Source organism: Heloderma suspectum, chromosome 7 (genome assembly GCF_057233095.1).
Source record: "Heloderma suspectum isolate Gila_16-S chromosome 7, 16-S_ref, whole genome shotgun sequence".
NCBI classification, from domain to species: domain Eukaryota; kingdom Metazoa; phylum Chordata; class Lepidosauria; order Squamata; family Helodermatidae; genus Heloderma; species Heloderma suspectum.
The window spans coordinates 95,941,013-95,952,727 of record NC_139464.1 but is presented as its reverse complement, the minus strand read 5'-3'; positions in this window follow the sequence as shown (position 1 = coordinate 95,952,727).

Genomic DNA, 11,715 nt, shown 5'->3' with positions numbered 1-11,715 from the left:
ATTAATAACAATGTGGGCTGCAATTAATGAAATACTGAAAGTAATCAAATTTGATTGATGCATGTTGGTTAAGTGTCTGATGTTTGAATAAGTCATTTGAAGTTACTGAATGATTCAATATATGTTATTAAGAGCATCTCTAGGCCAGCCTAAAATCCTGTATTTAAAACAGGGCTTTCTGCTTCCATTTTAAATGTAGGATCACGACAGATTCCCTTTACACATGCTTCCTTTCCCCCTGTTTCCCCCTCTATTCCCCTGTTATCTGAGTCTTCCATATGTTTCATTATACAGCCACTAGATGGCGATGTGGTCTAGCTCCTCTTACCGCGCACTTTCCTCTTTTCAGGAGGGAACTCAAGCGGAGTTCAAGCACTGTAATTTGATAGCTCATCTCCGACCTTTTTAAAAAATAAAAATAAAGGTCATTTAGTGCTGGAGATGCCCTGGAGGTTGACAATGTCATCTAAAGGACCCGCAAACTTCCATGGGTAACCAATCTCAACAGCAGGATAAAAGCTCCTTGTGAAGAAGCCCTTAGTAAGATCTATTAGGATCTAAACTAAACTCACACTCATTTGTTTGGCTATATTAAAGAGGAAGTGAGGAATCTACTACTAAATGGAGCACACAGAGGACAGGGTTGAAACCCACCTCCCTCCAATTTACTTCCCCGTACTCCATTACTTTTATCCTCTTCTCCACCGCCAAAAACCTATTCTGATACTGGATGTCATCTGGCTAGGGGTGGGGTCTACAACCATTTGAGTGCTGGAAGATGAGTTGGTAGTGCCATGGTTCCTGTCCTTCCATATGTACCATTGAGTGATAAAAATTAGACGCTATACCCACCCCTGCTTTTATGATCAAGCTGGTGAGCATGAATTTAGCAAACGAATAGACATCTGCTTTGGCCCTCAATTCAGATGTCATGATAAACCCAGGATATACATGCCAAGACAGGTGCACAGAGAAGGAAGAGGTGAGGAGGGTCTACATGGGTGCATGGCTCACTGATGGGCCAATAAACCATAGTAATGACTGACAAGTCCCATTGATTTCAATAGGGCTACTCTAAGTATGACTAAGCCTGGACCCAACATGTCTGCATGAGCTGTCATGGGTAAGCATTGTTATTTATTTATGCGATTGATGTGCCATATTTAAAGATATCTTTAAGTAGTTTACGGCGACACATTAAAATCTAAAACAGTCTAAAAACTGTTTAATGCATCAATAAAAATTAGTGACTGAACCTATAGGTTTTTATATATAGCAAAATCAACCTTCAAACTTTTTTTGAAATGGGTTACTTAAAAGCATGGTACATTGTAAACCTACCATATTTCTCCTTGCTGTTATAAAAACTGCCATGGTTTAGGATCCAGAAATTGTGCTTGGCCATGATATTATTCAATCTAGCTGTCCAATGCTGGAATTGCTCTAATCTTTCAATATCATGATCTTTTGCATGTTTTAGAATCCCTGTACCTCTTGGAGGATCAAACCAGCTTATTTTCTAAAAATCCAGTATGATTAAGGTATAAAGAACAATGGCATCAGGTAACACTGAACTAACAGTTTGTAATAGCTTGGCAGCACATCACATGGGAATTAAAGACAAATCAGAAGTTATACAACCACCTGGATTGGGAGGGAAGACTAGACAATGCAAGATGCAATATATTTAATAATATACAATTCAAGATGACAAATCTTGCCCTTGTTCATGAGGTAGCATCCCAATCCATTTTTTTTTAAATGGAAATATGTCCTGGCATGACATGACAAAACTATCAATGCACATAACAGTGCAGTCAGATGTATTTGATGTTCTCCCTTTGATCTTCTGTGCAATCAATGCACTTTCGGCTCAGACCTTGAACACACATCTCTGGTAAACAAGACCAGTTCCCAGACCTTTTGATCTGCCAAATGACTCATTCATGCTCAATTCCACATGACATTGGCACTTGTAAGAAAATTGCTCCTCTATTTTAGGGGGTTTCCTTTATAGCAAAAATATTGCACCTGAACAGTGTTCTATGGGTTTTGTGGGATCTCATAACAAAGAGTAATGGACAGTTGTGACCAGGTTTGGCCCCCTTAACACTTTGGGGGCTTTTTAGTTTAGAAAGAAATGTGATTAAGGGGGAACTAAGGGCATGACTAAGGTGTGTGTAGAGGGGGGCATAATGTAGTCTAATTGAATTCTGAATAGTAAGAGAGTGCTGATAGAGAACTTTTTCCCATTCTCATAATACTAAAACTTGGGGGTCACCCATGGAAATTGACTGGTTGCACTTCTCCCAATGCACAATTAACAATGAGATTCACGGCCACAACTTGTGGCAGTGACCACTTGGCTAGAGGGCTTTTAAAAATGGATCCAAGAGTTTAGGTCCATCAAGGGGCCATTGCCCACAGTACCTAAATGGAAACTCCATGTTCAAAGACACTATCACATTCAGGAGACAAACAACAGGGCTGTTGGCCCTTCCTCTTGGAGGCATCTGACTAGATTGTTAGAAATAGAATGGTGGCTGAGATGACCCCTTAGTCTGATCCAGCAGAGCTGTTCTTAGAGTCTTATTATGAAGCAAAGAGAAGCAGCCACTTTGGACAGCAGGTTCTCAGAAGGGCACATTTTTCTTGCCTCAGATATCTGTCTCTGTGTAATATTGGGAGGTAGCTCCTCATCATAGGGTTCCATACGCTCCCCTTTCACCACAGAGGACAAAGCACTCTGCTTTCCATAGCAGTGTCTTTGTTGTTAATGGTAACATCATTCTAAGCAGTGGTTAATTCACCCCACTACCTTCTCTTCAGTTGATGGTTGGGAGTGCCTCCAGCCCCTTAAGCTGTGGATAGTCCAGGCCTGAATAGGGAGAGAGGAAGATCATAATCCCACATTTCCAACTCCTTCTACATCCAGTAGTCCCCTGGGTATTTCAGGGCCTGCCACTTCCAGCTACAGAACCTGATACCCCAGAGAGCTGCTTCTGGTCAGAGTAGACAATGAAATAGCCAGAGTAGCCTGGTATAAGGCTATTTCCTGTGACATTAAGGGTGCAGTCCTATCGGGAAGATCCTAAGCCTCCAAACTTGGAGGCCTACAGTCATCCAATGCAGAGCAGGAGGAGCAGCAATCTTCGCCTCCCCGTTCCTCCCGCTCTGGATTTTTACTAGATGAGCTGTTTTGCCCATCTAGGTGGAGCACTTCAGAGGAGGAGGGAAGGAGGCTGGAGAAGCCTGGGGATAGCTCGCATCCCGGCCTCTCCAGTCCCTTTCCTCCGCCCACCCGAACGCCTCTTAACGCCTTCTCTGAGGTCGTGGTCCTTTCCTGGGGAGGGCGAGGGCAAGGCGGTGGGGAACGTGGATTCTTGGCTCTGAGGTCGGAGTGCTGTCTCCAGCCTTGGATCCAGGAATCCAAAATATCCAGACGCTGTCTAGGGTATATAGGATTGTTCCCTAAATGACGTGAAACAGCCCTGACATGGAAGTGCTCTGAACATGTGAAGCAGCTGTCACATGGCATGTGATATCTGTAAAGTATCCTGCAGTTATGTGGCTTGGGATCAGAAGTCTGGCTGAGCTTTCTCTCTTAAAAACCAAAACAAAAAACTACTGGAGTTCTCTGTATTAAGATGGAACTAGGATGACTCCAGAATAACTCTGAAATTAAAATTAGTGTTTGCAGCAATTATGAACAGGTCTTCCAACTAGGTAAAAACTGAACCTGTCGCATTTTGTTTTAAAGCACAAACGTATCCTCTGGCTGGGCTGTTGTTATGGTAGCTCCTGGTGCATCTTATGAGGTCTGCTGCTGAATTCTTTGGGCTTTTTTCTGCATGTTCAAAGTGGTTTTGGAATTCCAAGGGGGAGAGTTATTCATAGCACATTTCTGTCATCATTCACAGGGAATTACTTAAAATCAACTGTATAGGCCTCTGCTGGAAACCAGGACCTAAGCAATTTAGCTTCTTTCAGGGGATGGCGGCCTCCCCATGTCAATTCTAACCCTTAGCTAGAGAAGTGGCCTATGCATTACGTGTTGTGCATCTGCAGCCCTGTATGAGTGAGTGAAATCTGGGAGTCGCATGACACTTTCCTCTGGGATCTGTCTACATCCTGTTATTGTTATACTGTTTTTCCTCTTTATTCTGGAAAGAGAGAGATTGACAGGAACTGGTATTTTTACTTCCCAGGGGAGTTTTGGGTTTGTCTGTCTTGATAGTGAATATGCTGACTGTATGAAATACCAGGATTTACTTTGCGTAATGCAGGATAAAATCATACAGAAGTCTCATTTATTTGTTTGTTCTTCAAATTCCAAAGCCATCCTTCAGGCCAAATAAATCAGGGTGTCGTACATAAAATAATTAAATACTATTAATTATTAAAAATTAAATAAAATTAGACATTAATTAAAAATAAAACTGCCAATACCATACTGCTCACTGAACTGTTTTTACTGTAGTTGGGAGGGCTTTTAAGGTTGTGTTTTTTTTAATGCTGTGTCTTGATGTTGCATTTTTAATATTGTATTTAAATGTATTTAATATTTATTGTGTTGAGGGATTTTATCATATTCAGAGGTATATAAGTGTCACAAATAAATAAATAAAATTTTACCTTACAAATATATTATTGTTTTCAACAATGAAATGGTGCTTCTTCCCAAGTGAACATGTTTAATATTGGTGAGCTGAAACAAGCTCCATTTTATTCCTGTAGTTATGATGGGGCTATGATTTTGGTGAGTTTTAAATGCAAAACTGCACAGGCTCAGAATATTTTTCTTTTTTAAAAATCAAGGTTGGCAAACAGGGTCATGGCAGGGTTGACGTCAAAGGTAGGCATGGTTGGGCTCCTGCCAAAGGCCCATGCCCCTGCAGAGCCCCACTGCAAGAATTCCCTGGAAGTTCTTTTTGTTTCTTAACACAGCCTTCCCTCCCCCATCCCTCTGGAAAACAATTAATTTTCTTCCTCCATCTCTAGAAATCCTGCCACTTGGGGGAAGGAAATTTGCTTCCTGCTCCTCCATTTGACTAATCAACCCACTTCATTGACCACTTCATTATCCCAGTAACAGGGATAATTATGACTAAAACAGACCAAATAATGCATCTGGACCCTTAATTATTTAACTACAATGACCCAGTTAAGCCAAATGAAGCTGGTATCATGAAATATCACCTTTCTTTTCTTCTCTTCCATTCAGATGATGTGATATTTGAGGAACCAGAGGCTGAAGGCAACCATACCAGGACACCACTAAGTGTCGTCCTGCTGACATCACGCTTTTGTTATGGTGTAATAATAGAGATGGCAAACATACAAAATATTTACAAGAGAAAGTGCTTTGCCTGTGGCCAACATTACATTTTAATTGGGATTATGTGGGGAGGTAAGAAGAAGACAACTGTGGAAGGATAAACAGGAGATGAATGAAGTGGGAACATATAGGTCAGCTAAATACTAGTGGTGTCTGCCATTTTCCTTGGAAGCAAACCTGCTTTATGTTAAGGATCAGCTGTTTACAGGGTACAGTTTATGATGCACCTTCTCATGTTCTGTATATGATGAAGCAGCTTCTTTCAAGAGAAACCGATAGTTAGAAAATCTCCTGTGTTACTGAATCTTCTACTTCCAGTAGAGGATTGGAAGTAAAATATTCAGTACCTCCCTCCCCACCTCCCTTTCTCCCCTGAGCATGCCAACTAACTAGGGTGCAGTAACTAACATCTGCTGTGGTATATCTAAACCAGCATTGATACAACATTGGAGTAACCCATTTTCCTGCATAGTAATAGGAAAGTATGCATTTACCAGATCATATCCTACATGATACGATTCATGCTACATGAATCTCAGGTATTAGCAGCTCAACTGCAGAACCAGAGCTGCACTTAACATACACACCTTCTAGATAATATGTGTATTAAGGGTGTTTCTGAGTCACCCAACCTTAGAGAATACTTAAGACATTTAGAGGACATGAAGAAGTCTTAAATCTTCATCCTGTAAATGTCAACTGAGAACTAAGGGTACTTCCAAACTGGTTTAGTCTGGAATTGCCATAATTCACTCACTTTTTAATGACATCGTTGCCAATCCATTCTATTTCATTGGGTTTGCATATGTGTGCTGTCACTCAATCCTTTTTCAGACCTGATTTGTGGATAGAACAGTTACAGCACCTGCCTGTACATGGTGGTCTAGAAAAGCTGTGATGTCAAAGCTATATATGCATTAATGCTATGTATTTTTCTGTAAGTCGATCTAGAGAGTGAGTAGTATGAGTGAAAGGAGATATGTTGTATTTGCATATGTGAGATGATTACCTGAGTGGGTGGGGCAGGAGGAGAAATGGTATGTGATATATATAAATGGGAGCAGTGCCTGTGGAGTTCAGATAGGGAACAGATAGGGTTTCTGACAAGATAGATAGTACCCAGGATCTGTGTTTATAGGATTAGAGTGGTGATTGAGAGTGCATGTGTGAGAGGCTATATAAAAGGATTTAAAGTGACTTATTACTCTAACTTAATTTTTTATGTTAGGAGGAGAATAAAGTGGTTATTTACTGCTTAACACCTTCAGCATGTAAATAATGAAGATTTCTCTGTTTTCAAAATCCCAAGCTTATGGTGCAGAGCTACCAAAGGGCAAAAGTGATGAAGAGAACAATATATGTCAGAATAAAAAGGCAGTTATTTCTCACAAGAAATAAAGGTGTTGGACCTGAGTTAAAGGTCCTGGTGTGTGTTACTGTGTGAGTGGTGAAAGGTGTTGCCTGCTGTGGGAAAGGCCTTATAGAAAAGGTATTCATACTGGTAAATAGGCAGGAACGTCACAGGGGGTGGCATATGGGGTGGGTTATGAAAAAAGAGTGTGTTGAATTTGAAATACGAGAGAAAAGTGTGTTGAAAAATGCAAAATTTTTGAGCATGAAGAAATGGAGAAGTGTAAAGTGTTGAACCTCTCTCATGATGGAAAAAGTGTGGAGGAATTGAGAGCGATATTGATTCAACATCAGGTGAAAGTGTCTAGTGAAATGAGAGAAGAGAAAGACCTCAAGGTAAAAACCACAGACCCTACATATTTAGAAAATCTGAGGGAACAGAATAGGATTAGAGTGATGGAGCTGGAGGGAAAAGAAAGGCAACTGAGAGTTGAAATGGAGGAAAAGAAGAAACAATGTAAATCAGAGGCAAAGAAATTGAGAGCGTGAATTACAGGCAGAGATATGAAATGGAGATGGAGGCAGAGAGGATGAGATTTGAGAGGGATAAACTGAAAACTGAGAAGATGTGGAGGGAAAAGCAGCAGGGAGAACAGGAAAAGGAGAAGGCAAAGATGGAGAGCCTTTAAAGTCCGAAGATTACTCCCAGAGATTTCACTGCTTATGTGACAGGGGAACATCCTTTTAACATTTGAGAAGGCAGCACATTGGTTGGACAATCTTTGGGAGAATATATGAAATATCTTCCCAGTCTGATAAAAACTGCATTCGGTGAAATGAAATATATAATAATTTCTCCACGGAACAACCATTAACCTATGGTGAACACAGAGAAGCTGTGTGTAAAAGTTTCAGAGTAGGATCGGATTACTTCAGAAAATCATTTAGATTTTATAATTTACAATCTATCAAATCCTATGTGGAGTTGGCAGCTAAGCTTACAGACTCATTTGATAAGTGGATGAGCAGTGTTAAAGCAGTTACAAAGGAAGGTATAAGAGATGTGATTATTTTGGATAAGTTTTTGTTTCAATTTCCCTCAGAAATCAGATTGTTGGTGAGAGACAAAGATCCTCAGACTGTTCATAAGGCAGCAGTTTGCTGCTTGGTTAGCCATGAACAGAGTGGGAGGGGCAGGCAGATTCCACAGCAAAAAGCATTATAAACCAACTGACCACAGAGATCATTATATGGTGCTGAAAAGAGAACAGTGAAATGATTAGGAACTGAGTCCCAAGCCAAAAAGTGGTGTGACAGGACAATTTTAAAAACTTTTTAAAGAATGAAGGAAGAACCTGTTATAACTAGGGATGTTGTGGGTGCCCAACTGGGTGTGAGGGCCCATCAGCCTCCCCCACCACCCGCTCCCGCTCCGAACCCAGCTTGGTGAGCCACAGCCCCTGATGACCAAGTTCCATGAGCGAGTGGGACTTATTGGTCTGTCTGCTCGCACCCAGGATCTGCCCGTCTTCCATGCAAGCTGCCATTTTAATGCCAGATGGGGGCTCTAGATTTTTGTATATCTAAAGTTATTAGATATATGAAAAACTAAAGCCCCTATCTTGCCTTAAAATGGTAGCTCTTAAGGAGGTGCAAGTGGCTGTAGGAGGCCCTGGGAATAGCATAGCCTGGCCTGCATGGGCAGGAGGCAGGAGCGGGTCCTTGAGTTCCCACTGAAAGAGGACTCAGGTGAATCCATCCATCCCTAGTTATACATGTGGGAAGTCAGGACATTAACAGTATAATTGTACTGAGCACTCACAGATACATTATCTTCAGTCAGAATGGTAAAGACTGTTGAAAACCATTCAGGCAGCCCATAGAATGTACATTTCTTTCAAGTTAGATTTGAGAAGGCCCAAGACTTTGTTGTGGTTCAGTCGTTCAGTAGTGTCCAACTCTTCGTGACCCCATGGACCATAGCACGCCAGGCCTTCCTGTCCTCCGCTTTCTCCCAGAGCGTGCTCAAGTTCATAGTCATTGCATCCCTGATGCTATCTAGCCATCTCATCCTCTGCCGTCCCCTTCTCCTTTTGCCTTCAGTCTTTCCCAGCATCAGGGTCTTTTCCAGGGAGTTTTCTCTTCGCATTAGGTGGCCAAAATATTTCAGCTTCAGCATCTGTCCTTCCAATGAGCACTCAGGGTTGATTTCCTTTAGGATGGACTGATCTGACCTCCTTGCAGTCCAGGGGACTCGTAAGAGTCTTCTCCAGCACCACAGTTTGAAGGCATCAGTTCTTCGGCGCTCAGCCTTCCTTATAGTCCAGCTCTCACAGCCATACATTACTACTGGGAAAACCATAGCTTTGATTAGACGGACCTTTGTTGGCAAGGTGATGTCTCTGCTTCTTACTACGCTGTCTAGGTTTGCCATAGCTTTCCTCCCAAGGAGCAAGCGTCTTTTAATTTCATGGCTACAGTCACCGTCTGCGGTGATTTTGGAGCCCAAGAAAATAACATCTGTCACTGCTTCCATTTCTTCCCCTTCTATATGCCAGGAAGTGATGGGGCCAGATGTCATATTCTTAGTTTTTTAAAGTTGCATTTCAAACCAGCTTTTGCACTCTCCTCTTTCACCCTCAACAAGAGGCTCTTCAGATGCTTTTGCTTTCTGCCATTAGGGTGGTATTGTCTGCGTATCTGAGGCTGTTCATAATTCTCCCGGCAATCTTAATTCCGACCTGATTCATCCAACCCGGCGTTTCTCATGATGTACTCTGCATATAAATTAAATAAGCAGGGCGACAATATGCAGCCTTATCGTACTCCTTTCCCAATTTTTACCAATCGGTTGTTCCATGTCTGGTTCTTACTGTTGCTTCTTGACCCTCGTACAGGTTTCTCAGGAGACAGGTAAGGTGGTCTGGTACTCCCATCTCTTTCAGAATTTGCCCCAGCTTGTTGTAATCCACACAATCAAAGGCTTTAGCATAGTCAATGAAGCAGAAATAGACGTATTTCTGGAATTTCAGCGAATGTTGGCGATTTGATCTCTAGTTCCTCTGCCTCTTCGAAACCCAGCTTGTACTTCCGATAGTTCTCAGTTCACATACTGTTGAAGCCTAGCTTGTAGGATTTACAGCATAATCTTGCTGGCATGTGAAATGAGCGCAATTGTACGGTTGTTTGAGCACTCTTTGGCATTGCCCTTCTTTGGAATTGGAATGTAAACTGACCTTTTCCAGTCTTGTGGCCATTGTTGAGTGTTCCAAATTTGTTGGCATATTGAGTGCAGCACTTTAACAGCATCATCTTTTAGGGTCTTAAATAGCTCAGTGGGACGACTGTCATCTCTGCTAGCTTTGCAGTTAGTAATGCCTCCTAAGGCCCACTTCACTCTGTAGGATGTCCGGCTCAAGTTCAGTGACAACACTATCATGGTTTATCAGTGATATTAAGATCTTTCTTGTGTTTTTCTTCTGTGTATTCTTTCTACCTCTTCTTAATCTCATCTGCTTCTTTAGGTCCCTGCCTTCTTTGTCCTTTATCATGCCCGTCTTTGCACAAAACGTTCCCTTGAGATCTCCGATTTTCTTGAAGAGATCTCTAGTCTTTCCCATTCTATTGTTTTCTTCAGTTTCTTTGCATTGTTCACTGAAGGCTTTCTTGTCTCTCCTTGCTATTCTCTGGAACTCTGCATTCACTTGTATATATCTTCCCCTTTCTCCCTTGCTTTTCGCTTCCCTTCTTTCCTCAGCTACTTGTAAAGCCTCCTCGGACAGCCACTTTGCTTTCTTGCATTTCCTTTTCTTTTGGATGGATTGAGTTGCTGCCTCCTGAACAATGTTACGGACCTCCGTCCACAGTTCCTCAGGCACTCTGTCTATCTGGTCTAAGCCTTTCAATCTATTCCATTTAGGTCATACCTGAATGGTTTAGTGGTTTTCCCTACGTTCTTCAATGTAAGCCGAAATTTTGCAAGAAGCAGATCATGATCTGAGCCAGAGTCAGCTCCAGGTCTTGTTTTGACTGACTGTATGGAGCTTCTCCATCTTTGGCTGCAAAGGACATAATCAATCTGATTTCGATATTGACCATCTGGTGATGTCCATGTGTAGAGTCGCTTCTTGTGCTGTTGGAAAAGAGTGTTTGCTATGATCAGCGTGTTCTCTTGGCAAAACTCTATTAGCCTTTGTCCTGCTTCATTTTGTACACCAAGGCCATGCTTGCCTGTTATCCCGGTGATTTCTTGACTTCCTATTTTAGCATTCCAATCCCCTATGATGAAGAGGACATCTTTTTTTGGTGTTAGTTCTAGAAGGTGTTGTAGGTCTTCATAGAACCGATCAACCTCAGCTTCTTTGGCCTCAGTGGTTGGGGCATAGACTCGAATTATTGTGAAGTTGAATGGTTTTCCTTGGATTCGTACTGAGATCATCCTGTCATTTTTGAGATTGTACTGCTTTTCCCACCCTTTTGTTGACTATGACAGCTACTCCATTTCTTCTAAGGGAAGAAAGAAGAAAGACTTTGACTCTGAGGTAATTCCCAAAATAATTGGGAATTGAATACTGGTGCTGAAATTACACTCATCAGAGAGGAGTTAATCACCTCAGCAAATATAATTCCCCATGAATCAGTAAAAATAAAGGAGTCAGAACGTCAGAATGAGATTCCTCTGGCCAAGGTTAAGATCTCATGGAGGGGAAAGGAAGTGGTATACACTGTGGGAATGAACCAATCATACTTGGAAGAGATATTATGGGAGCAGGGGAGAAGATATTTATTGTCACCAGAGGTAGAGCTGCAGTGACAGTCTTGAACACTCTGAGACAGAGTGACAATGTAGCAGCACTGACAGATTAAGAACCTGAGTTCCAGAAAGAAAGTTCTGGATGATTTACCAGAGAAAGTGATAGGTGATTTATCCGAAAAGGGGGAAGGAGATGCAAAGTTGTTGACTCTACCTATCCAAGACTTGTGTTAGGCAAATGAATTTAAACTGGACATGCAGAATGACAGTAGTT